Genomic DNA, 27,672 nt, shown 5'->3' with positions numbered 1-27,672 from the left:
TTTTTGAGGGGGTCACCTGAGCTTTTGGCCCGGGGCTTGGCAGGCATCTTTGGAAACTACCAAACCCAAACAGTTCTGAGAACTAGACACCCGGGGGAGTCCAGGGAGGTATGGCATGCGTGGGTCCCCCAATGTTTTCCTACCCAGAAACCCCTGCAAACCTGAAATTTTGGTCAAAAAACCCACTTTTCCATACTTTTTTGGGTGGGATCTCGCTGCCGGAACAAATGTCCTACCACCCAGCGTTTCCCTTGTTCTCCCGAGTAAAATGATACCTCACTTGTGTGGGTGGGCCAAAGGCATGTGATTCAGGCTGGGGTGCTTAATTTGTAAAACTTAAATATGACTAAAAACTACTTTTTTCAAAATTCATTTTTGGCGTGTTCTGCTTTGGGGCACCCACACAAGTGAGGTATCCTTTTACTCGGGAGAACAAGGGGAACGCAGGGTGGTAGGACATTTTTGCCGGCACGGCGATCCCACGCCAAAAAGTTTGGAAAAGTGCAAGTTGTACCTAATTTTAAGGTTTGCAAGGAGTTCTGGGTAGGAAAACATTGGGGGACCCATGCATGCCATACCTCCCTGGACTCCCCCGGGTGTCTAGTTTTCAGAACTGTTTGGGTTTGCTACTTTCCAAAGAATACCACCCAGCCCCGGGCCACAAACTCAGGTGCCCCCCCCCCCAAATCAAGGTAGTTTTGCAATGAGGTAATGTAAATTCACCACCGTACGATTTGAACCGTTTCCTGTTGCAGCCACTATGCCTACCCACGCAAGTGAGGTACCATTTTTTTTGGGAGACCTGGGGGCACGCTGGGTGGGTGGAAATTTGTTGATCCACGCAGATTCCAGAACTTTCCACCACAGAAATGTGAGGAAAATGTATTTTTTTGGTCAAATTTTTATGTTTGCAAGGGATTCTGGGTAACAAAACCTGGAGGTAGGCAGACGAGTCACCCCATCCTGAATTGCCCTGGGTGTCTAGGTTTCAAAAATGTATAGGGTTGCTAGATTTCCCTAGGTGCTGGCAGAGCTACGGCGCAAAAACAAAAGGTAGTCTTTTTGTCCGAATCGTGCTAAATTTCACTGGGAATTTGAGGTGCGACCATGCTGCGTTTTGTGCTGTTTCATGTCGCAGCCACTATGCCTACCCACGCAAGTGAGGTACCATTTTTTTTGGGAGACCTGGGGGCACGCTGGGTGGGTGGAAATTTGTTGATCCACGCAGATTCCAGAACTTTCCACCACAGAAATGTGAGGAAAATGTGTTTTTTGGTCAAATGTTTATGTTTGCAAGGGTTTCTGGGTAACAAAACCTGGGGGTAGGCAGACGAGTCACCCCTACCTGAATTGCCCTGGGTGTCTAGTTTTCAAAAATGTATAGGGTTGCTAGATTTCCCTAGGTGCTGGCAGAGCTACGGCGCAAAAACAAAAGGTAGTCTTTTTGTCCGAATCGTGCTAAATTTCACTGGGAATTTGAGGTGCGACCATGCTGCGTTTTGCGCTGTTTCATGTCGCAGCCACTATGCCTACCCACGCAAGTGAGGTACCATTTTTTTCGGGAGACCTGGGGGCACGCTGGGTAGGTGGAAATTTGTTGATCCACGCAGATTCCAGAACTTTCCACCACAGAAATGTGAGGAAAATGTGTTTTTTTGGTCAAATTTTTATGTTTGCAAGGGATTCTGGGTAACAAAACCTGGGGGTAGGCAGACGAGTCCCCCCATCCTGAATTGCCCTGGGTGTTTAGTTTTCAAAAATGTATAGGGTTGCTAGATTTCCCTAGGTGCTGGCAGAGCTACGGCGCAAAAACAAAAGGTAGTCTTTTTGTCCGAATCGTGCTAAATTTCACTGGGAATTTGAGGTGCGACCATGCTGCGTTTTGCGCTGTTTCATGTCGCAGCCACTATGCCTACCCACGCAAGTGAGGTACCATTTTTTTTGGGAAACCTGGGGGCACGCTGGGTGGGTGGAAATTTGTTGATCCACGCAGATTCCAGAACTTTCCACCACAGAAATGTGAGGAAAATGTGTTTTTTTGGTCAAATGTTTATGTTTGCAAGGGATTCTGGGTAACAAAACCTGGGGGTAGGCAGACGAGTCACCCCATCCTGAATTGCCCTGGGTGTCTAGTTTTCAAAAATGTATAGGGTTGCTAGATTTCCCTAGGTGCTGGCAGAGCTACGGCGCAAAAACAAAAGGTAGTCTTTTTGTCTGAATCGTGCTAAATTTCACTGGGAATTTGAGGTGCGACCATGCTGCGTTTTGCGCTGTTTCATGTCGCAGCCACTATGCCTACCCACGCAAGTGAGGTACCATTTTTTTCAGGAGACCTGGGGGCACGCTGGGTGGGTGGAAATTTGTTGATCCACGCAGATTCCAGAACTTTCCACCACAGAAATGTGAGGAAAATGTGTGTTTTTGGTCAAATTTTTATGTTTGCAAGGGATTCTGGGTAACAAAACCTGGGGCTAGGCAGACGAGTCACCCCATCCTGAATTGCCCTGGGTGTCTAGTTTTTAAAAATGTATAGGGTTGCTAGATTTCCCTAGGTGCTGGCAGAGCTACGGCGCAAAAACAAAAGGTAGTCTTTTTGTCCGAATCGTGCTAAATTTCACTGGAAATTTGAGGTGCGACCATGCTGCGTTTTGCGCTGTTTCATGTCGCAGCCACTATGCCTACCCACGAAAGTGAGGTACCATTTTTTTCGGGAGACCTGGGGGCACGCTGGGTGTGTGGAAATTTGTTGATCCACGCAGATTCCAGAACTTTCCACCACAGAAATGTGAGGAAAATGTGTTTTTTTGGTCAAATGTTTATGTTTGCAAGGGATTCTGGGTAACAAAACCTGGAGGTAGGCAGACGAGTCACCCCATCCTGAATTGCCCTGGGTGTCTAGTTTTCAAAAATGTATAGGGTTGCTAGATTTCCCTAGGTGCTGGCAGAGCTACGGCGCAAAAACAAAAGGTAGTCTTTTTGTCCGAATCGTGCTAAATTTCACTGGGAATTTGAGGTGCGACCATGCTGCGTTTTGCGCTGTTTCATGTCGCAGTCACTATGCCTACCCACGCAAGTGAGGTACCATTGTTTTTGGGAGACCTGGGGGCATGCTGGGTGGGTGGAAATTTGTTGATCCACGCAGATATGTGGAAAATTAGTGCGTTTTGGTGAACATTATCTGCGCCATCTTGCCTCTTCCCTGATGCCACACTTTTGTCGTGCGCGCCCGCCATTTTAAGATGCCCCGATCAGAACAAACCCTTTTGCATGCCGCTGGCCCCTGACATAGCCCTTTGCCTTCGCTAAGCCTGCACGCTGACCACCCCCTGCTTGCACCTGCCTTGAGTCATAAACCCCTCTTCGGCGCTGCTCTGCCCCAGGCCCTCATCCTGTTCCCAGCGCGACGCCTCCCTGCTTTCCTTTCATGATCTCCGGCCCTTAGATGCAAACCCCTTTTTCCCCGTGTGCCCGTTTTGTCCTCCCCGTTCCCAAGCCGACACCCAGCTCTGCCGATACCATCCTTGCCCCTCCCCGTACAATAGAAAGCTTCCCCCAACAAAGAATCCCCGGGTTGATCAAAGCCCCCACCCCATGAGATCCGATCAAACTCCCCACATTCCGTGAATCGGCGGATTATCCAGCTGCGCGATGCTCATCACCTGTTGTGACTAGGGTGGGGACTTCAACTGTAAATGTGTGTGGGAACGGGCCCAAAGGGGAGTTCCGAGAATGTCTTTTCCATACATCAAAGCTTTAAACATGTATGTGTAATCTGCAATAAAGTCATAAATGTGGGTATAAGAGGCCAGGCCTCAGAAATACAGTTAGAGCACCTCAGAACGATACCTTCTGTCCGTTTCGTTGTGTTCTCCTCCGGAGAGAATAAAAAACCTTGTTTCCTGCTCTTCAGTCTCCAGCGCCTGCCTCTTCATTGATTTAAATAACTAGAGGGTCACAGAGGCAATACCGCCGGGCAAATATCGATTGTCCCCGACCCGATTGAACTTTTTACAATTGGCGTCCCAAGCGTGGGGCCCATCAGCGACTCGTGGATCCAGTGGGAGAGGTCCCGACGACAGAGTGAACGACTGCAACGATCGGGAGAGCTCTTGCCCAATAGACCCTCGTCTGGCAGCCGATCATCCGAACTTCACTAGTTCCGAACAGACCTCTCTCGAGTGATCTACGGTCCTGACTGGGAACCATCAGGAGTGCCGTGAGAAATACGAGAAAAAGAGGACGATCGGGCGCTGGATTCGGAAGACAAGAAACTGTCCACATGGTCCGGGTAAGGTCGTGTTGCCACGACAAGTTGCGAAATTTGTTTTGATTGCTTGATTGTTCAAAATACTAGTATTGCTCTGTTTTTTTTTATTTAGAGATTCACTGTCTGCAAACGGAGAAACAACAGGCTCCCTCTCCCTTTGCAAGCAGTGGAGGATAGGTAGGGTAGCAGCCGTGCTTGTTCTTTTTCTCCCCCACTCAATAACTGCTTGAAACTGAACTGTTGTTCACAAACTATTGTTTCCTGGAGATTCCCTGTCTGCAAGCAGGGAAGAGACCACCCTTTTTGCAGATAGTGAAAAGGGTAGGTAACGCAGATCTTTGCGGACCTACTCATTCTCCCCATTGTTATTTATTGGTCGTTTGGTTTTATATATTTTTTTTGATCCATGAGGTATTCACTACCTGCAAACAACGTAGAATAGAAATATTCTGTCTAGTCTTTGCACCTAGTGATAAGATAGGCAGTGCTGACTTTTTAGTCCCTCGTTACGAGCCGTCATGTCTGTCTTCTCCCCACTGATAAATAGCCTGTTTAGCCCGGACCGGGTGTTAGAGGTGGACCATATAGCTCCACTAGAAGGCACCCCTAATAAGGACATGTTCATAAACTATGGGTTAGTCACCATAGCTTATAATAAATTATGGCACAGGTATACCGAAGATAGCCAAGACAAACAGTGGCCACTGGCAGGATCCTTTGACCTTGATAAAATAGAAACGTTAGAAATAGCCCTTCGAAATAATAAGACGACGCCAATTATGCTCGACAGTCTCGGTATGTGGCGCAGAGAGGCTACGAAACGACAGAGAAAAGACGAGGATAAACCAAGTAGGGAAATATACCGACAGGACAACCCCAGGACACCGCTACCCACAACTTATCCCCCGACACTATGCAAAGGACGACCAGACTTAGGGTCAGACCAATGCGCTTTTTGTAGGTATGTCGGACACTGGAAAGCCCAATGCCCGACTCTACTGAGCGTGAGTAAAGGCAAAGGGCCGACAAGAACGACAGACCGACAGTACGAGAAAAGGCGCGAGACAGAGAAGAACCCGACTTACATAGACAGACCAGACAGAACCACCACGTTTGATTATGCCCGATGGCACAGATTTCGCCAGGAAAATCTCAGCGGCATGCTCAAGTTCTCCTAGGTCGGGCAATGTCAAGACGGGAACCCAGCCTCGTTTAAAATTCACAGACGGAAAGAGATAATTATGACCAATAACTGTTTTTATATTTGTCTTGGGTCTTTGTATGTCGTACTTGTACTGTCCCCCGTCTGAGTTTGTGTGTATGTAATGTACAAATCTGCGTCATCCCTCTACACGTGTTTCCGTGTTACTCGACCTCTGTTAGCAGAAACCTAGCATCAAAGCAACCTGGAAAGAAAGAAATGGTAAAACAAAATCCGTAGACCATTAATAAACTTGAACTTTTAATTTAACACAACAAACAAGGAATAATAACGATAAACTGTAGAAAATGAAAGTCAAACAGAACATTCGCCCCCCCCCCCATTCTGGAACCTTCCAAAGTAGGGCAGGGTTACGGCTACGCCCAACCAACGGCAACCCATATAAGGCGAGCCCCGCCGCCAACTCTTGGTCAGGAAATCTTAACGTATGGGGGAGCCGGAGGAGAGGCAGGAGCCCGCAGCCTGGGCATTTGCAGGTAGTCCCGCCACATGTCTCCTTGGTCGGCCGCAACGGGCCTGGAAAGACTAAGGTAGTCCCGCCACATGTCAAGAGGAGAGCGAGGCACCTCTTCCTTTTCTCTTCCGTCACAGCCGCAGCAGTCCTGGACGGCGGGATGTCCTACACGTACCTCCACAACAATTTGTCCAAGTTGGGCTGGGAGGGAGAGGCGACGCGGACGAGCCTCTCCCACCTCCACCGGTAGGAGGTTTCCCAGCCCCCAGCCCGACGCCGAACACCCCCAGTCAGGCGATGGTGCCCATACTTCCACAGCACCGGACACACCATGGTGGCACCCCAGTACTTGCGCAGCACCGAACGTACAATGGTGGCACCCCAGTATTTGCGCAGCACCGAACGTACAATGGTGGCACTTGGGGAACACCGGATGTGGAGAGGCCTTCATGCGGGGCGATGAAAAGGAGCGGCATGGAGTGCACCGGGAGAAGGAGACGATGTGAACGAGTCTCCCTCGCCCCCCCAGGTGGGGGCATCACAGCTGCACCCCAGCTGGACGTCCCGCTCTCACAAAACAGGGACCTCTTCCTTTCACTCCGAAGGGTCTCTTCCATTCTTGCAAACTCGACGAGAGTGGCCCCTGTAGGGCCTCAAAATGGCGTCTGGATCCGCTGGAAGGCGGGCCCCGGCCACTAGAGTAACTTTGGCCAGCCATACAACTCGAACATTTGTCCCATGGAGCACGAGCCCCCATCTCCGACAGCATCTCCGCAGCCTTGAAGATCATACAAAGGTCCCCGGCGGAACCTTCGGCCTTTGCAGGTTTCCGGTAAGGGACGGCTGCCTTGATCGCCAACGAAACAAACATGACATAGCCACACCTTCTGTTAGCGTGAATTCTAGAACTGCCGAAAAGGACTCTGGTCCAAACTGCCAGTAATGGAAACATTTCCCCCTGATGCTGCTTCCGGACTGTGCCGGCCCCGCCCAAAATGGCGCTGGTATCAATCGGAACTTACGAACACCTCGTGGTGTTCCTTCGCACTAATATAAACTTGATGTTCCGAGATTTTATATGATCCTTTGTACACTTGGCTAGAAAAGACGAAGAGAACTCACTCGACGAATAGTGTGAAAAGATCCCCGTTACAAATGTTGATTACGAATGTACAATGTATTATATTTTTATAACTGATGTAAACCTCATTTACGACGCACACGTACGGTATGCATATAGGAAATCTGATTACAACTGTTATGATTATGCTTCTAAATTATGAAAATATATGCCCCCGAACCCCCAGCCAATTAATAGACGTTTTAGTCTCTTACAAATGAATGAGTAAAACTTTCCGATGTTTTTATTGTTGCAAACGACACCCCCCACTGTACGCACTTTAGCCATTGCCACGACCGACCAAATACGACCACACCCTCCTAATCCATATGCTGAAATGAATTTGCAAAATAAAGTCTTTGAAACTATGGACGGGTATTGCATGCTTTATTTTAAAACAATATGGGATGGGTAGGAAAGTTCTTTTTCTGTGCACCCTACTCTGCTCTCTCTTTAAGGTTAAAGGAAGATGGTTGCCCAGCCCTGGAGGACGGATCGGATCGACAACACGACACTCCGCCTTAAAAGTACGCGACTGACTCATGAACTCTCGCATAGAGGAAGACCGTGACTTCCAAGGATGGGTAAAACGAATGGTGTAAATGAGGGAATGTAAAAGGAGGGTGAAATGAAATAATGTAAATATTGTAAAGTACAACGTTCCAAAGTAGCAGGGACCCAAGAACCGAAGAACTTTAGAACGCCACGGCGTTGAAAGAGGTTTAAGGATCCCGATAGTGAGATATATCCTTTGACTAGATACCTCGCACTAGGCACCTCTGGTTTCCTTTTTATGTTTCCCCGCACACGCCCTACATGAACACACTACCCCCCCCTCGACTCCGAAAACCATATCCCCGGGGACCCTGCCCCAAGGAGGAAAGACGAGTAAGAGGTAAGTAAAGGACTTATGAATCCATGTATTTGAATGCGCGCGAATGCTGTCTCCCCCACCCCCCCCTTTTTTCCTTCCTCTGCAGGTTACATCAGAGATTACAGCCAAGGTGTGGCGAAGATCTGAGACCTTGCCATGTCTAAATACACGAAACGGACTAGCGCCGCAGGGTGGTGTCTAAGCACGCCTGCAAACTACTCACGTATCGAACAAACCCGAAAAATTAGCACAACCTGATAAAAAGTGATCACCCTTAAACCAGACCGGACGAATGAACCCATGTCACGTATGATGCGAAACTGTGAGGGAATGTGTGTGTGTGACTGAGGCGTTGACCCAACTGGTCAAAGGACCGAGAATGCGAGAAAGTGCGACAAAATGGTACCTCCTTTTTTCTTCTTTCCTTTTCTCAAAGCACGTCCCCTCTACCCTGTCTAATGCTCAAACTGCATGATTACAAGATTCTAACGCGGACTCGTGAATACCCTTTACTGTGTAATGCACTAAATAGCCTTTCTTGAATGCACTGCCGCCCTCTCTGTTGCACGTGTACTATTTAGCCTGCCGTTGCACTCTCTCTCTCTCTCTCTCTCTCTCTCTCTCTCTCTCTCTCTCTCTCTCTCTCTCTCTCTCTCTCTCTCTCTCTCTCTCTCTCTCTCACTCTCTCTCTCTCTCTCTCTCACTCTCTCTCTCTCTCTATTTTTGCACTACCACTCTTCCGAGTGGTTAGCCCCGAAATTGGCAGATTGCCACCCCTAGCACACCACCTAATTGGCTTCAAATACCGTCAGTATTTGCACAAACGCTTGTCTTTAATACAATCACCCTGAGGCCGCGTCATTACCTCTCCTTTTCCGCTAGAAGTCAATGAACCCAGGTTGGGCCGTAAGGGAAAGGACAGGTAAGACGACAGAGGTTCCCTAATCTGGCCCGAAATAAGGGAACTACATGTCAACGGCTCCTATAGTATAAAACAAGGACCTCAGAATACGCGACCCTCCCCTCCCCGAATCGTCGCAATACCCAAACCAGAAAAACGATCACCCCCGTTACCTCCCCTGTCTATGTCCCTGGTTGTTTCCCATAAAACCCCAGTCCTTCCTAGTTAAGTAACCGGGCTGTAAAAGGTTACGTAGGACCCAGAATGATGTTTTACAAGGTTAACAGACTAGACCAAGGTAAAGAAATCATCAAAATGAACCCCGCAGTAGTTGAAAAACAGGATGCACCGATAGAAAGGAAATGTTTAGCCATGTTCGTCTCTCAGCAAAATACCTGTGTAGTACCATGTTGACGACTCACTGTACCCTTTTGTAAATGTGAAACTCTAGAGAACGGCATATCTTTGCCAGATTTGTCTCCCGAAGGTGGGTTACCATCAGATGAACTGTCATGCCTGTAATAAATAATTATGAAGGAAAGTCATAGTAAATCCAACAGGTCCGCCACCGGTCATTCATATGCCAGTTGTGAACATTAAATATAACGGACATTTTCATTCTCTGCCTGGAGCTGGGAGAGAAATAGACTTTTTGATTATCTTCATCTGCAAATTTTCTAAAGACTGTCTTTTCAAACTTGTTTAAGGGTACTGCTGTTGGAGGAGAGAAGGACCGGATGTGGGAGCACGAGGCCCGACTGCAGACTAAGGGACACCTGCGACATTAGCCAAGGCGAGACCACGACTGAAAGGAGCTGCAGGACGAGGCACTGTTTTCGACAGCACGAAAAGAAAGGGTCGACCTGATGCCCCTGCTCGACGTCCAGTGCCTTTCGACAAGTCCCCGCTCTCTGAATTCCGTCGCACGCCCATTTGAAGTCTCTCGTTCCCCTAGTTTGTTCCCAATTTGGCCTTGCTCCATCCCCCTTTTTCCTCTGACCTACCCTATGGACTGTTTTGAACGCTCTTCTTCCATCGGAACTTTCTGACAATCACCTCAAAGGACACAGGGCGAAAAGGACCTTTCCGACCAGAAACGCGAGGAAAGGGTCGTGCCCTGCAACGCAGAACTTAGAACAGAGCTGGACTTGTAGCTCCATCGCCGGTGCTCAACAGCGCCAACGAAAGACCACAAAGAACAATGAGAACTCATAAAACTTCGAACATTCGACATCTTCAACCACCGTTTTGCTACGCCTCATTTCTCTCCCAGCCGCCATTGTATTGATCCTGCTCCAATCCGAATCTGAAACATGTATTAACCTGCCAGTTCACGTTATGATATGTACTTGCTGCTCGCCGTTTTTGTATTTCATTCCTATGACTTTCCTGCTTTATCAAATAGGTGCACCTCCTAAAAAAAACTAGAAACCTCAAAATGTATTGTTTACAACTCTTTTCCATCTAGGGTTCCTACCGTTTTCTTTCTCATGCTCACCACAGTAGAACCGAATAGAAAATGAACCAGCAAGATGTCTTGAATATGTTAAAGGGAGGACTGTGGAAAATTAGTGCGTTTTGGTGAACATTATCTGCGCCATCTTGCCTCTTCCCTGATGCCACACTTTTGTCGTGCGCGCCCGCCATTTTAAGATGCCCCGATCAGAACAAACCCTTTTGCATGCCGCTGGCCCCTGACATAGCCCTTTGCCTTCGCTAAGCCTGCACGCTGACCACCCCCTGCTTGCACCTGCCTTGAGTCATAAACCCCTCTTCGGCGCTGCTCTGCCCCAGGCCCTCATCCTGTTCCCAGCGCGACGCCTCCCTGCTTTCCTTTCATGATCTCCGGCCCTTAGATGCAAACCCCTTTTTCCCCGTGTGCCCGTTTTGTCCTCCCCGTTCCCAAGCCGACACCCAGCTCTGCCGATACCATCCTTGCCCCTCCCCGTACAATAGAAAGCTTCCCCCAACAAAGAATCCCCGGGTTGATCAAAGCCCCCACCCCATGAGATCCGATCAAACTCCCCACATTCCGTGAATCGGCGGATTATCCAGCTGCGCGATGCTCATCACCTGTTGTGACTAGGGTGGGGACTTCAACTGTAAATGTGTGTGGGAACGGGCCCAAAGGGGAGTTCCGAGAATGTCTTTTCCATACATCAAAGCTTTAAACATGTATGTGTAATCTGCAATAAAGTCATAAATGTGGGTATAAGAGGCCAGGCCTCAGAAATACAGTTAGAGCACCTCAGAACGATACCTTCTGTCCGTTTCGTTGTGTTCTCCTCCGGAGAGAATAAAAAACCTTGTTTCCTGCTCTTCAGTCTCCAGCGCCTGCCTCTTCATTGATTTAAATAACTAGAGGGTCACAGAGGCAATACCGCCGGGCAAATATCGATTGTCCCCGACCCGATTGAACTTTTTACAGATACCAGAATTTTTCACCACAGAAATGTGAGGAAAATGTGTTTTTTTGGTCAAATTTTTATGTTTGCAAGGGATTCTGGGTAACAAAACCTGGGGGTAGGCAGACGAGTCACCCCATCCTGAATTGCCCTGGGTGTCTAGTTTTCAAAAATGTATAGGGTTGCTAGATTTCCCTAGGTGCTGGCAGAGCTACAGCGCAAAAACAAAAGGTAGTCTTTTTGTCCGAATCGTGCTAAATTTCACTGGGAATTTGAGGTGCGACCATGCTGCGTTTTGCGCTGTTTCATGTCGCAGCCACTATGCCTACCCACGCAAGTGAGGTGCCATTTGTTTTGGGAGACCTGGGGGCACGCTGGGTGCGTGGAAATTTGTTGATCCACGCAGATTCTAGAACTTTCCACCACAGAAATGTGTGGAAAATGTGTTTTTGTTGTCAAATTTTTATGTTTGCAAGGGATTCTGGGTAACAAAACCTGGGGGTAGGCAGACGAGTCACCCCATCCTGAATTGCCCTGGGTGTCTAGTTTTCAAAAATGTATAGGGTTGCTAGATTTCCCTAGGTGCTGGCAGAGCTACGGCGCAAAAACAAAAGGTAGTCTTTTTGTCCGAAACGTGCTAAATTTCACTGGGAAATTGAGGTGCGACCATGCTGCGTTTTGCGCTGTTTCATGTCGCAGCCACTATGCCTACCCACGCAAGTGAGGTACCATTTTTTTTGGGAGACCTGGGGGCACGCTTAGTGGGTGGAAATTTGTTGATCCTCGCAGATTCCAGAACTTTCCACCACAGAAATGTAAGGAAAATGTGTTTTTTTGGTCAAATTTTTATGTTTGCAAGGGATTCTGGGTAACAAAACCTGGGGCCAGGCAGACGAGTCACCCCATCCTGAATTGCCCTGGGTGTCTACTTTTCAAAAATATATAGGGTTGCTAGATTTCCCTAGGTGCAGGCAGAGCTACGGCGCAAAAACAAAAGGTAGCCTTTTTGTCCGAATCGTGCTAAATTTCACTGGGAATTTGAGGTGCGACCATGCTGCGTTTTTGCGCTGTTTAATGTCGCAGCCACTATGCCTACCCACGCAAGTGAGGTACCATTTTTTTTGGAAGACCTGGGGGCACGCTGGGTGGGTGGAAATTTGTTGATCCACACAGATTCCAGAACTTTCCACCACAGAAATGTGATGAAAATGTGTTTTTTTGGTCAAATTTTTATGTTTGCAAGGGATTCTGGGTAACAAAACCTGGGGGTAGGCAGACGAGTCACCCCATCATGAATTCCCCTGGGTGTCTAGTTTTCAAAAATGTATAGGTTTGCTAGGTTTCCCTAGGTGCTGGCTGAGCTACGGCTCAAAAACAAAAGGTAGTCTCTTTGTCCAAAGAACGTAAAATTTCACTGGGAAATTGAGGTGCGACCACGTTGCATTTTGTGCCGTTTCCTGTCGTAGGCACAAGGCCGACCCACACAAGTGAGGTACCGTTTTTAACGGGAGACCTGGGGGAACGCTGGGTCAGTGGAAATTTGTTGATCCACGCAGATTCCAGAACTTTCCACCACAGAAATGTGAGGAAAATGTGTTTATTTTGTCAAAATCTTAGCTTTGCAAGGGATTCTGGGTAACAAAACCTGGTGGTAGGCAGTCGAGTCACCCCATCCTAAATTCCCCTGGGTGTCTACTTTTCAAAAATGTATAGGTTTGCTAGGTTTCCCTAGGTGCCGGCAGAGCTAGGGTGCAAAAACTACAGGTAGGCACTTTGCCAAATAAGGGTCAATTTGTAACTGCAAAATTTAGGTGTGACCACGTTGCATTTTGCGCCGTTTCCTGTCGCAGGCACAAGGCCGACCCACACAAGTGAGGTACCGTTTTTATCGGGACACTTGGGGTAATTCAGATTTGTAAATCAACTGTTATTACCAATTGACCTTTCATGCATTTCTCCCTTTCAATGAAAGACATTGTGTAAAAAAAAAAAATCTTTATGAAAAATGACCAATAATTCTCATGCTAGTATGAGTATTCCCAACTTTGAAAATGTGCAATTATATACTGTTTCTGAACTCTATAATTTGTACCCAATTCAGAAATACATAGGTGTCTTTCATACAGATTATTACATGTATACATTTTCCAAGACAAAGTGCACTATACCCAGTAAATGAAAAAATACCATTGCAAGTTGCTGCTCAGTTTTTGGATCTGGGTTCGTCGGGTTCTTGGTGAAACTACAAGTCCTATATATCCCCACAACCAGGAAGGTCTAACGAATGTAACGGTATATTGCTTTCCAAGAGCTGTCAAAATTAGAAAAAGTTATAGGTGAAAACGTTGAGACAAAAGGCTGTTGTTTTCAACAAAATTTCAAATATTCCAATATCTAACTGTTAGTTTCTATAACGAAACCTTCATGGATTTAGACAAATGACCCCTTTCTGAATTCAGAATTTTGTCTACTTTTCGAAAATGTAAACTTTTCCAGGATCCATTATTGCTTTCAAACTCATTTCTACCATTAACTGGAAGGAGGTGGAAAGCTCTAAAAATAGCAAAAATAGGCTATGTCCCAGAAAAATGCCAAAACTGAGTGAAAATTTTCGGTTCTCTGACAAAAGTCTGTCATTCCCTGAAAGCTGAGAAAATGGAGATTTCAGCCCCACAAACCCTTTTGTGATACCATTTTCAGGGAAAAACCCAGAGGCTTTCATTTGCAGCCCGTTTTTCCCATTTTTCTGAAAAAAACAAAAAAATCATTATATTTTGGTTAATTTCTGGGACCCCTCCAAGGGAATCCACAAACCCTGGGCGCCTTTAGAATCCACATGATGTTGGAAGAAAAGGACGCAAATTTGGCGCGGATACCTTATGTGGTCAAAAAGTTACAAGGGCCTAAGCGCGCACTACTCCAAAACGCCAAAAAAAGGCTTAGCACAGGAGGGGAAAAGGCCTAGCAGCGAAGGGGTTAATAACAGTTATTTGCCTCACGCCCCTTGTTTTTCACACTCACCTTCAGCTCCGAACCATAATTATGGGGTAGGCAATTAACATAGTTTAACAAAGGCTAATTGGAGAATCACAATGAATTTAATGTCATTGACTACAAGGCCCCTGCAGCCACTTTGGCTCGGTGGCCCCCACCCTTCAGGGGTGCCCCTTTCATCTCAAGACTCTGAGGGGCATATTTACAAGGGCTTTATCTCCGCTTTTTTGGTTTAAAAAGCCCCAAAAGTGGAGATAATAATATCGCCCTATTTACAAGAGGGTACTAACATGCATAATCATGTTAGCACCCTTTTTCCCAACGCCTCCCTTTGCATCTCTAGCGAGATGCAAAGTGGGCATCACTGGGCGTTCCCCGGATGGACTACCTTGCAAATATCGCTGATGTTCACATCGCGATATTTACAAGGCAGCCCACAGGATTTTAGCACGCGTTAGATTTTGGCGAAAACTGCGGTTTTCGCCAAAAAAGTCTGCTAAAATCCAGACTTACCTATGCTTTACATAGGGGGTGGATTATGCTGATACGACAACCGGGTCGTACCAGCAAGGTTATCGCCGTTTTGCAGGGAACATCGCTGGAAAACCAGCAATGTTCCATGGAAAACTGCGATAACCTCTCTATCTTTGGAATTTTTATCGCCCTGGAGAAACGCGTTGTTAGTAACGCACTACCAGGGCGATACATTCCAGAGATAGCCTGCGATAAAAAATGTATCGCTAAGCACGGCCAGCGATAGTTATCGCTTGCCGTTGATAATATGCCCCTGAGTATCTATGAGGCATGGGAACCTCAGAGCTCCTCTGCACAATCTTTGGGAGGGCCCCTATCGTATTTTGGTAGACCTCTGAATGAGTATGTTCAGAGGAGCACTGAGTGCTAATTAGCTATTGCTGAATATTGGATACTTAGCACTTGTTTCGCCGTTCTTTTTTAAATAAGCAACGTTCAAAAAGAGCTTTTAAATTCAATACAAAAAGCTCGGTGCCTTCCTATGTTTATTTTGTTCTTATGGCAAATTATTATGAAAATAAGTTTGAATTTGCATTTGTAAAAGACTGTTTTTGGACTCATATGAAGTTACGAATTTTCTAATGCACTACTCTCACAGGATGTGTCTCCCAAATGCTATAAAACTTGGAATGTTTTTACTTTTTCATTTTATATTAATTTTGTTTTCATATAGAAATATGAATGCCTCATCGAACTAAGAACATACACAGAGCCTAAGATACACAGGTATTCCAGTAGCTTACATCTTTTACTTTTTAATCATTTCTCCTTGCGAATCCTTTTGTGTTACTTTTTAGAAAGTGTTTTTCTAAAATCTTTTCATCTGTCTCTAAATCAGTTCTTGGAGGAGGCTCTCCTGCATTTTTCACTCACACAAGTAGGCGTGCATTTTTTTTTTTTTTTATTGTTTTATATAGCGCGAACAAGACCCGGAAGTATCAAAGCGTATTACATGAGCTCCAGTTATGTTACAGGCAGACATTCATTTTTGTTAGGCACGGGGAGATTAAGGGGCATATTACCAAGCAATAGCGATAATTATCGCTATTGCTTGGTTAGAGACAAAAATTTACCGCTGAGCTGCGGCGATTTTTATCGCAAATACACCTTGGTATTACCAAGGTTTATCGCAAATGCAATAAAAATCGTCCGCAATGCATGAATATCGCTGAAAAGTCAGCGATATTCATGCATTACCGAGCTAATGCTCTTAGCCATGTTATCCACCTCCCATTGGATAACATGGCTAAGAACTGCTCAGGGCAGGTGTTAGCTTTTGGAGATATTGGCGCTTAGCGCGAATATCTCCATGAGTTGGTAATAGGAGATAGTGATGTTAGCGACTTTTTCCAGTCGCTAACATCTTGGCACGCCCACTTTGCATGTCATTAGTGATAAATATCACTGACATGCAAAGTGGGGCCCAAGATGGTCGCTATCTCCTACTAGCTGTCGCTAACTGGTGTTAGCGACAGCTAGGTAATAGGCAGATAATTTTATCTCCGCTTTCTTGGCTTTTAAAGCCAAAAAAGCGGAGATAAACCCCCTTGATAATATGCCCCTAAGTGATTTGCCCAGAATCTCCGGATGTTAAGCCTCCCTGCCGAGACTCAAACCCGGTTCCCCAGTTCTGAGGTCGACTGCCTTAACCTTTAGGCTACATTCTTTTGTATTTACTTACCACCTTCTTCTCTAGTTTAAAGAACAGACAGAGGCATGACATTGGCAACTGCTTGGGCAAAAAATTATTTTCCATCAAGTATACTAAAATGAAACTTTCCAGCTAAATAAAAAAATATTTGTGTTTCAGCTGATCTTCAAAGCAGAAGTTCCGCAAGCTCCTAATTCTTTAATATTATGAACCCAAATAAGAGAAACTTAAATAGAACAGGTCTTTCCTGCATTCAATGATGTTTTCTAATGAATTAAGTGACAGAAAATATCCACATGAATGACTATGGCTGCTTTTCCTGGGATTGTTCTTTTCACTCAAGTTCAGCCAGCGAATCTATGTGAATAATAGCCAGAAACGTGCTTTTTTACAACTCTCTGGTAAGTCTGCTAAAAATCACCTTTTATGAATTGATGAATCTGTGTCCTTGCAACGAACTTCAGGGCCTATTTACAATGGTACTGTGGCACTTTTACGCCACCGGTGCGTCACTTTTGTGACGTTCCGGAGGAGCACTGTGCCGGCCCATATTTACAAGGCTACCTAAAGCCAACCTGCATGACTTTTCATGGACTTGTAAATATGGCACCCTTTAACGCATTACTCTGCAAAAAAGGGGCGTTCCATGGGTGTTGCTGTGGGTGTTCCACTCATCACACATGGAATGTTATGTATTCCCTGATTTTCAAGGTTTTGTAAACGTGGGAATGTGTCAGTTTCTACTGCTTCCCCGGGGGAGGCATTAAAGTGGCGCAACTAGGAGAAATACCTTTATTTCTCCTCATTTTATGCTCTTTCTATGTGTGCTGCATTCTAAAACGCCATCAATGGTTGTTTTTGTGCGGGAAGGTGTCCCTTCCTGCACAAAAAACAATCATCCCTGCGAGTCACCCATTTGATAAATAGGATCCCCAGGACCCTGAGCCATCATTCCGAATTTGTAGATTGAAAGTCAAATTTGATACCTAGGATGATATTGAAGATATAAATTAGATATTCATGCAGAAAATACAGTCCAATCTATAATAAATCACTGATGAAAATAGAACGTCTCTGTTTCTGTCTTGGCCTACATGTATTGACAGTCTGTAAGCACAGGAGAGGAATCTTCTAATCGGTCACTCTTTGATACTGCACTGTCTGACTACATGCATCAGGCACACCGGGATGCATCTGAAGCATGTAATCCTGATGTAAAGTTTAGGAGGATGTCTGCTCTTAAATCACTTTTTCTATCATCTCGAGGCAAAGCAAATACCTAACGGAAGGCTTCCAATTGTAATGGTTGTCGGTCTAGTGTCCACTGCTCATGCACCCCTACATTCGCAGGCCAGGCGTGGCCTGCGGGAAACTAATAAAAGGAAGGCAGCCACTCGTGGCACGTCACTTCCGACCGGACTTGTGGTGTGTGTTTCTACTGCATCTCGCTCAGCGCGCGCTAGGTTTTCAGCCCCCCCCCCTCCATGGGGCATACCGTATTCCACGTTCAAAGCATCACACTGGCGACGAGCGGAGGGGGCCCAACCCTCGCTCTCACCGTGCTACACTCGGCTGGACCGGCCGCCGCCTCCTGTGCACTCCGACGCAGCTGTGCGCACGTGTGTCTGAAGGCTGCCCGTCTTCGGCAGCGTGTGCGCGTCCGCCCCTGCCTCTGCGCTGTCCGCGTGTGGGAAGAGCCAGTATCGGTGTCTACGCGCGATCTCACCGGCTCCCCCACTGTGCCTCGCCCGGGTCGGGCTGATCACGCTGGCCACGCCCCCGCCGAGCTGCACCACGCTGGGCTCTGCCCGGGGTCTGTACGGCCTGGAACACTTCCTGCTGAATGACGATTGGCTGCATTTGACATTGCTGGCACTGAGACTCTTTGCTGCTGGTTCCTGTGCCAATAAGCATAGGCAAAAGCAAAGAGGAGGAAATAAAACAGACACAGAGACTCCTTGCTGCTAGCACCTGCACCAAATGAACTTTGGCAAAAGAAAAGGAGAAGGAAATAAATGAGGGGAGACACTCAAGTAAGGAGATTTTGGGAGGGAATCAGCACAGTTCAGAATAATAGGGCAAAGCTGAGACTGATATAGAGCGCCACGTAGGACATCCTGCACCACCCTACCCCAGGCCCTGCCGGAGCACGTGGCAAGCCACCGGCCCAAACACACCCTGAGGCTCACCGCCAGGCGTTATGGGGGACGACGACAAAGCTGCTGCACCAGTCCGCATCCCCTTCCAGCACGCCGCATCAGGGGTCCTGACTCCTGTCAGTGAGCTGGAAGATCCTGCGTCAGCCGCTCCCCGGTGGAGAATATGAATAGAACGCCTCAACAACTACTTGGTCACGACGAGAGAAACGGACGAGGAGGTAAAGAGATCCCTGCTGCTACACTATGCTGGAGACACAATTTTCAAGCGTTTCAAGCATCTGCCCAACACAGGGGCTGCGAATGACTACATTGCGGCAGTGACAGCTCTAAATGGCCATTTTGACCTGAAACTAAACCCGTATTTCGAGGTTTTCAAACTCGGACAAGCCTCCCAGAGGGAAGGAGAATCCATGGACATGGTCTATGCATGTCTCCGGGAGCTTGCCAGCACGTGTACTGATGAAGACTAGCCAAAAGAAATCAGGAGACAACTAATCCAGGGGTGCCGCGATAAGACCCTACGAGGGCTCATACTGCGCAAACCAAGGATCACACTGGAGGACATACTGATACTAGCCAGATCACACGACCTGTCCGCGGCCAGGGCACACGAGATGGATCAAGCCCTAACCAAGCCCCATGCAAAGCCAGACTCCATCAAGACGGAGCCAGCCGATGCTGTAAGGATAAGTGCTGAACTTCAAAGGGGTTAGATTTTCTATTCCTACCCCAGTCCCCAAAATATTAGGGAAAGTGCTGGACTTCAGAGGGGTCAGATTAACTATTACTACTCCAATCAGTGCAACAATAGGGAAAGCATTGGACTTCGGAGAGGTTACATTTACTATTGCCACTCCAGTCTAAACAACAGCAAGGAAAGTGTTGGACTTTGGAGGAGTAAATTGTACTATTCCCATTCCAGTCTGTGCAGCAGCAGGGAAAGTGTCATAATTCGGAGGGTTACTTTTACTATTCCCACTCCAAACAGCGCAACAGTAGGGAAAGTCTTGCACTTCGGAGGGATAACATTTGGTATTCCCATTCAAATCTATGCAACAGTATGGAAAGTGTTGGACTTCAGAGGGGTTAAAATTACTATTCCCCCTACAAACAACACAACAGTAGGGAAAGTGTTTAAATTTGTAGGGGTTATATTTACTATACCCATTTCAAACAGGACAAAGGAAGGGAACACAAAGAATTTCTATGGCGTCAATTTTACTATTCCCATTCCAAACAACACAACAGTAGGGAAAGTGTTGGACTTAAGATTGGTTACATTTACTGTTCTCACTCAAACAGGGCCACAGTAGGGGAAGCGTTGGATTTCAGAGGGGTAAAATATACGATTCTCACTCCAAACAGTGCAACACTAAAGAAAGTACTTCTCTTCAAACAAATTACATATATGAGTCACCCCATGAATGTAGGAAAAAATAATAAACTCTTAATGATAGTATTCTCTTAAAAATATTACATTACCATCACAAAAAATATATGTGTATACACACACACATATATAAATAACTAAAACAATCTCTTTACATAATTACTATTCAATAAAATAATATCAATTGGCAAATATTTGTTATTCAGTTATTAATTAGCTTCCCACCCCATACTCCTAAAACCTAGCAGCCCGCACCTAAAATATAGCTAAAAATAAATAAAGTATTCCATAATTTACATATTCAAAATCAATCAAATATTTAACAATAAATCATTCTCTGTTAATCAAAACCAAATTAATTCCCACCATAAACCACTAGAAACCTAGCAGTCCACAACTAAAATATGGATAAAATAATTAAGTATTCCATGTTTTATATAATAAAATTAAATGAAATGAGTATTGCACAATTAACAATAAATTGTTAATTCATTATTACTTAATTAACTTCCCACCCTAGACCCCTACACACCTAGCAACCTGCAACCAAACTATAAGTAAAATAAATAAGTATTCCATAAATTACAAAATTGAAAATCAATTACATAATTAATCAACAATTAATAATTGTTAATTATTATTTAATTCACTTCCCACACTATACCCATACAAACCCGACAACTCACGACGACAGTATAAAACAAATTCTAAAACACTTTAAATTACACTGCATTGGCTCCCCCTCCACAAAAAGATTATTTTTAAAATTATTTTAATCGCATTCAGAGCACTAAATAATATAGGCCCTAAATATCTTTCAAAAAAATTCACACTCTACCAGCCTAATATAATTTTAAGATCGGCTGGTAAAAACTTAATTAAAATACCAAAAATTAACTATAAGACCAGGGGTGGCAAATCACTCAGCTTCCTAGCATCCAAGGCCTGGAACGCCCTCCCCAAAACACTTCGACTACAAACCTCGAAAACACATTTCAGAAAGTCACTGAAAACGTGGATTTTTAATGCAACAGATGCAGTGGTACTAGCAGCAATCTAACACGTCATCTTCTCATCTACTCATTCTCCCTAGCGCCAGGATTCTCCTTTCGGAGCGACAGTTCGCGCTTTACAAATAAAAATAAATTAAAATTAAAATTACAAGTCCTTCCTGGTATATTTTCGGATGGTTTGGGTAATCGGTGGATAAGACAAGATATAAACACACTAGGAGACCTGTATGGCATCAATGGTTTGATGGATTTTGAGAATTTAAAAATCACAAACGGGCTCACGGATGATATGCATTTTAAATATAGACAACTGAGAGACTTTTTTTGTAATAAATTGAAAATAACGGAAGTCAAACAATCTGATATTCTTGAGGGTATTTACTCAGAAAAAACTAAATCACTAATTAAATGGGGATATCAATGGCTTATTAAGGAGAAGGGAGAAAACACAACTCAAATCGCAGCCAAATGGTCTCGCAGATTAAATCAAAATATCAATTCAGTACAGATAGGAAGTGCCTTAACCAATTTAAATGATTTGGTTCACTCTTCTAATCTGAAAATGCAACTATATAGGACAATCACGGAACTGTATTATACGCCACAAAGAATATCTAGCTGGGCACAAGGTAATTTTTTGTCAGATAAATCTAGGTGTGCTAAATGTAATACTGTCGCGGCTGGAATTGAACATATGTTATTCTCCTGTCCTACACTTTCCGATTTTTGGAATCGCATATCTTATCATCTTCAATTTAATCAAATAAATCCATCGGATCTTACAGCACAAATGGTTTTGTTAGATATTCAAGATAGGAACTGTCCCAATAAGGACCTTGTAACGATTTTATTAGCATGTGCTAGATTAACTATAGCTAGGGTCTGGATATCTAAAGAACCCCCTAAGGTTGCAGATTGGCTATCATTGGTATATGAAATTAGAATTATGGAGTTTTCTTTAGCTAAGCTTAGAGGTCCGAAAGCTCTTTTGAGAAAAGAAAAGATATGGAAGAACTTCTTTGAAGGCCAAGAAATGTGATTAGGCCTTGTCTGGTCTTTCTGCTATAGTAGTTTATTACTTCAATTGTAGAGCCAATGTGAAGTTTGATTTACAAATTATTCGATATTGTTTCCATTCCTCAATTTTATTTGCTGTTTATATCAATTTTATTTGTATGTTAAGTATGGAATTGAATTGTAATGAACTTTGTCACTTCTTGCAAACAATAAAAATGTTTAAAAAGAAAATTAAAATTACAAGCTATATTTTGAAAAAACATAATAACAATAGGAACATATAGAATTAATATAGCAACTAAAACACAATAAAATAGTTAAAAAACAATATTTTTAACAACTGTTTTACTGAAAATGATATTCTTGTCATCAATATTAGTGCATCACGACATTTCTGTGTCACTATATTTACTTTCCGATATATATGTCTCCCGATACTTTGAGCTCGATATTTTGTCTCAACACCGCACAGACAGAAGTGGAGGAGAGCTATTGCTGTATGTAAGAGGGACAGAGAGCTTGACTACAGAATTCAAAAAGGAACTCAGAGGGGGCAGTGGCCTTGACAATAGTTTTCACAAAGGGAGGCTGAGGAGGAATGAGCCCTGAGGGGGTGGAAACCCAGACAACATGATGCATAAAAGAAAACAGAGGAGAGCTAAGTATGAGGGGAGGTGGATCACCTGAAATTAGGATTCACAAAGGGAGGCTGAGGAGAGATGCGCATGAGGGGGGCAGAGAGCCCAGGGGTGGCTCTAGGCTCATGGTGGCCCTGGGCAGGGAGCGTAGGTAGGGGGCCCCGGAAGAGGGGGTCCAGGCGGGGCAGAGCACGGTGAAGAGGTGGGGGGGTCAGGGTGTTTGGAAGTGGAACAGAGCCGGAGGCTGCCAAATCCTTGCCAGGGGCCGCCACGCAAATATGTATCCATCCTCAGAGGATTATTATATTAAGGATATATATTGGGGTGGTGGCCCATGGGGTTTGGTGGCCCTGTGCAGGTGCTCAGCTTGCACATGCCTAAGGCCGCCCCTGGAGAGCCTGAGAACAGGATGCACAAACGGAGGGTGAGGAAAGATTTGAGTGAGAAGGGGGCAGAGAGCTTGACAACAGGATGCAAAAAGAGAGGCAAAAGAGAGATGCCAGTGGGGGAGGGGTCAGAGAGCTTGACAACAAGATGCGCAAAGGGAGGCAGAGGAGAGATGCATGTGTGGGGCAGAGAGCCTGAAATGCATAGGGAGCCTCAGGGCTGTAGCTTAGTCTGTATTGTTGAGTGGGGAGTGAGTCTGAGATTTCCTAGCAAGATACATGGTGTACCCAACTAAAATGGGTCGTGCTAGGGTCCCTGGCTAGGTTAAGGGACAGGGTTAAGAGCAGTTGGTTAGGGGTATTTAGAAGAGTAGGGTTAGTCAGCACAGGACCCCGGTGAGATAGTCTAGATGTCTTGGGGCCATATGTATCAAGGTCAAATGGGTTCGCAAACGCCGAAATTCGCAGAATTTCGGCGTTTGCGAACCCCTTTTCGCAAAATGGTATGTGTCAAACAATTTGGGTGCAAAATAAGGAATAGCAAAATTTGCCATTCCTTATTTTGCGATTGCATTTAAGGAATCGCAAAGTTTGCGATTCCTTAAATGCAATGTATCAAGGAAAAAAAATTCCAAAATGCCCTTAAGGAATCGCAAATTACCACCAACTTCTAGTTGGTGGTAAGTTGCGAATTCTTTTAAAAAAGCATTTTTTTTAAAAATCCAATGGTGCCATGTGACGCTCATACATGCCCTTAGGGCATGTATGTGCGCCATATGCGCACACATGTCATGTTCAGGGGTGCAGCAGGGTGTTCTTGAGACACCCTTGAAATTATTCTCAATTTGCGATTAGCAAATTGCGAATCGCAAATTGAGAATAATTTCCCATCCATTCCTATGGGTCTTTGGCCCATAGAAATGAATGGGAAATTGTTCCTTAATTGCGATTAGCAATTTGCTAATCGTCATTAAGGAATTTTAATTTTTGCGATTCCTTAAAGGGTATGTTGATACATATGGCCCTTGGTCTGGTCCAGTCCAGATCCTCTGCAGAGCTATGTAGGAGAGGGAGGCAAAGGAAAGCAGGCCTGGCGCCAGCACAGGCTTAACTTGAGCAGACTAGGCTTGCAGAGGGCAGCACCTTGTGGTAGCCCATGAGTCCAGTCCTGAAGATCTTCATTTAAGATGGGGACACACACTGTATACTCACAGTCCAGGTCACCTGCTTAGAACCCATCCCCAGATATACATCTTCAGCACCAACAGATGAGTACGCCACAGAATGTTGGCGTAATGCTCCTGGGACACTGGACACTGGAAGGGCAGGTGCAAGTTTCCCTACCTTGCATGATAGGTACAACACACCATCAGCGGTGTTAGCCTCCCTCATATAAGAGGCACAAAGGGCATAAACAGTGCAAGTTTCCCTCCCTCACAGAACAAGTACAACACAGCCGCTTGAGTGTAAGCTTCAGTCTCTCGGGTATAACACTCTATCCACATTTTTAACCATTTAATACCCACAAAATAGGCAATGCCCAGCAGCAATGCCTATTCTGCACCATCATCAGTACAAACAGCCATCACGGAATAGGTACGATTTGGCATCAGCAGTAAAAGCTTCCCTCTCTCTCTCCTTTACAAGTACCACATGATAACAGTAGTACAAGCTTTTCTCCCTGACACAAAGGTTTTAGCATTACATCAGCAAAACAAGATTCTTATATATAACTGATACAAAAGACTCTGCCTCAACAGTGCAAACACCGTTACCTATTTGCTGTGCATGTTGCAGTATGGCTGTGTGGATTGGTAAGTGTATAGATGGCTGAGTGGGTAAACAGTTAAATGTGGGTGGGTAAGTGGGCTTGTGAATGGCTGTATCGCTATGTGAGTGGATGGTAGGATGGAGGAGTGAGTCGGTAGGCAGCTGAGGCAGTCAGAGGTGGGATGTCTCATAAATGTATGATTGATGAATGTTGAATTTCAGTACATGGATAGATGGATGAGTAGCTGTTTGTAAATGAAAAATGCATGTTAAAAGATGATGTCTGTGGATTGATGTGTATTTGTGTAAAGGTGAACAATGGTCTCTCTTTATGTCTATGGATAGATTAATTGTCACTTTGTGTATGAGGTATTTAAGATTGTACATTCTGGGTTGTAAGACAGAACAACGCAGGGAAATACTCTGCATGCCTTACCACGCATTTTTTACCCCGCATTTCTTTAGATCGCATATGCTTTTACAACGTATGTCTTTACCACGCATTGATTTTATATATATATATATATATATATATATATATATATATATATATATATATATATATATAATAGCAGCCCGTCCCGACGTTGTCCGGGAGTAATTAGGCTTCAGGGCCCCCGCCCGCCCCGAAATTGTCCGTGGGTCCCCCGGAGCCTTCCTCCATATATTGCAGTATTATACCTCTATGTTTAGTTTGTACGCTTTTGTAACCTGCACACGTAACTTTTCCCTCCTGTAATGCCCAGCTTGGTTCACTTTTTTAATGCTCCGTTTGCTTCTTCTTGCTACCTGCACACGTCACTTTTTCCTCCTATACCTTTATGTTTACTTTCTACGCTTTTGTAACCTGCACACGTAACTTTTTCCTCCTGTAATGCACCGTTTGGCTCACTTTTGTAATGCTCCGTTTGCTTCCTCTTGCTCACGACGTACGCTTTTGTAACCTGCACACGTAACTTTTTCCTCCTGTAATGCACCGTTTGGCTCACTTTTGTAATGCTCCGTTTGCTTCCTCTTGCTCACGATTTTCATTTTTGCTTCATTTTTCCGCCGCTCACCGCTCCTAAATAAATAAATAAATAACCTACATCATCCGCCGCTCACCGCTCCTCCCCGCCTGTCTGCCGCTCCTCACCGCCTGTCCGCCGCTCCTCACCGCCTGTCCACCGCTCCTCACCGCTCCTCCCCTCGCCATGTCCGCCGGTCCTCCTCGCGCTCCTGGACACCGCTCCTCCCCGCGCTCCTCACGTCGGGCACGCGCGTCGCGGCTGGCGCTTCTTCCAAGGGACTACTTTTTTTCCGGTAAATTTTTTAAATAACGTATATTTATTACGTTTATATAGCCTATGTCCATCTGCACAACCTGACGATTACAACGATGTATCGGGTGTGTGGATTGGCGCTGTGGTTCCCGAGTTTACCCGCCTCAAAGGTTCAAAGTTCTTCCTTTATAATAGTAGTATAGATATATATATATATTTATTTATATAAACAATGTATTTGTGGGGGTAGACTCCCCACACCCGTGAACTTAGCTTAACTATTCCATGACCCGACTAAGTAAATATTCGGGGGGTGTTCCAGCCTATACAGCCCCCCTAAAGCTACACCTCTGGGAGGCTGAAGAGAATTAGTTTGCTTTCTAACAATGCTGAAATTCTGAAAATACATAAATATACTACGTGTAGTTTGATGTATTTAGCCATTAATTAGAAAAACGTGAATGTTCATTTTACTATCAATGCTCTAGATGTTACCTTATTTTCCTACAAAAAGGGACAATAGTTCCACACACCAAGAGCGATCCAACATGGTAGTGGCACTTTCCAGTCTCATTTATCTTGAGTCTGTTTACTATGTGTGCTGGCCTGCGCCCAATTCTAAAAATAATCAAGAATAAAAAGATGTCCATGGGCGCCAGATTCACTGCACTTTACATAAGTTATTCCTTCTGCAGAGATGGTTGGCAAAGTACAGCTTCCTTTCAGCATGTCCTGTGTGTGGTCTCAACTAAGAAGGCTCATTCATAAATACCCATGCGCCCTCTGCTGCTACAGGGCCCCACTGCGCATGCGCCAAGTTTAATGGCAGTTATATTCTGATCCAAAAAACGTGTTTATGGAATAGCAATGAATTCTCCTCATTTGGGAGCCAATGTTACAATTCTTCTATCTCGATGATGCATGGCTTGTACCTCCATATAATTAGAGGTGTGTGTGTGTGCGTGCGTGTGTGCGTGTTTGTGTGTCGGGCAGAGCCAGGAACGTTCAACGTATTCATGATCGGATGTTTTAACCATAACTTGCCTCTGTGCCCAGAGATGAAAATATTTCCAGCAGTGTTTTAATAAGGTGGTTCAGAACTGAAGTATTTTTTTCATGTGTATTGTGTAGTTACATGAATTTAGGCATTAACTTGAAATACGATTCTCCGTTTTATGGTCCAAGGAACATAATTAACTTCAATGGGGCATTCTCTGGCTCAAGCAAATTTTAGGTGACACTTTGGTTTGGTGCCTGGCCTTGTCAGGCTAGCACCAACCCTAGTGGGAGGAAAGCTACCCTCAGAACCTGTTTTGAGTGACCACAGATGAGGGGTCTGCTCATTACCCTGTCCACACCTCTGTGTCAGAACACAGACTCTGAACAAGAGTAAGGGGAAAAGGGTTCCCCATCTTGTATTTTGAGAGTGAGGGGCACTGTGGCATTCTTTGCAGTAGGACAAACAGGAATCCTGAAAAACGTGGTTAGGGTTGCCCCCAAGAACATTAGTCCATTGGTTAGGGAGTGTCCCGAAGTCACCCCATCCAGGAATAAATGTGGCACCCGAAGGCACCTCCACCCACAGAACACTTTCTAGACCTGGGGAGGATCAGAA

The sequence above is a fragment of the Lissotriton helveticus genome, chromosome 6 (assembly GCF_964261635.1).
Source record: "Lissotriton helveticus chromosome 6, aLisHel1.1, whole genome shotgun sequence".
Taxonomy (NCBI): Eukaryota; Metazoa; Chordata; class Amphibia; order Caudata; family Salamandridae; genus Lissotriton; species Lissotriton helveticus.
The sequence above is the reverse complement of the archived record's forward strand: the minus strand, read 5'-3'. Positions refer to the sequence as shown.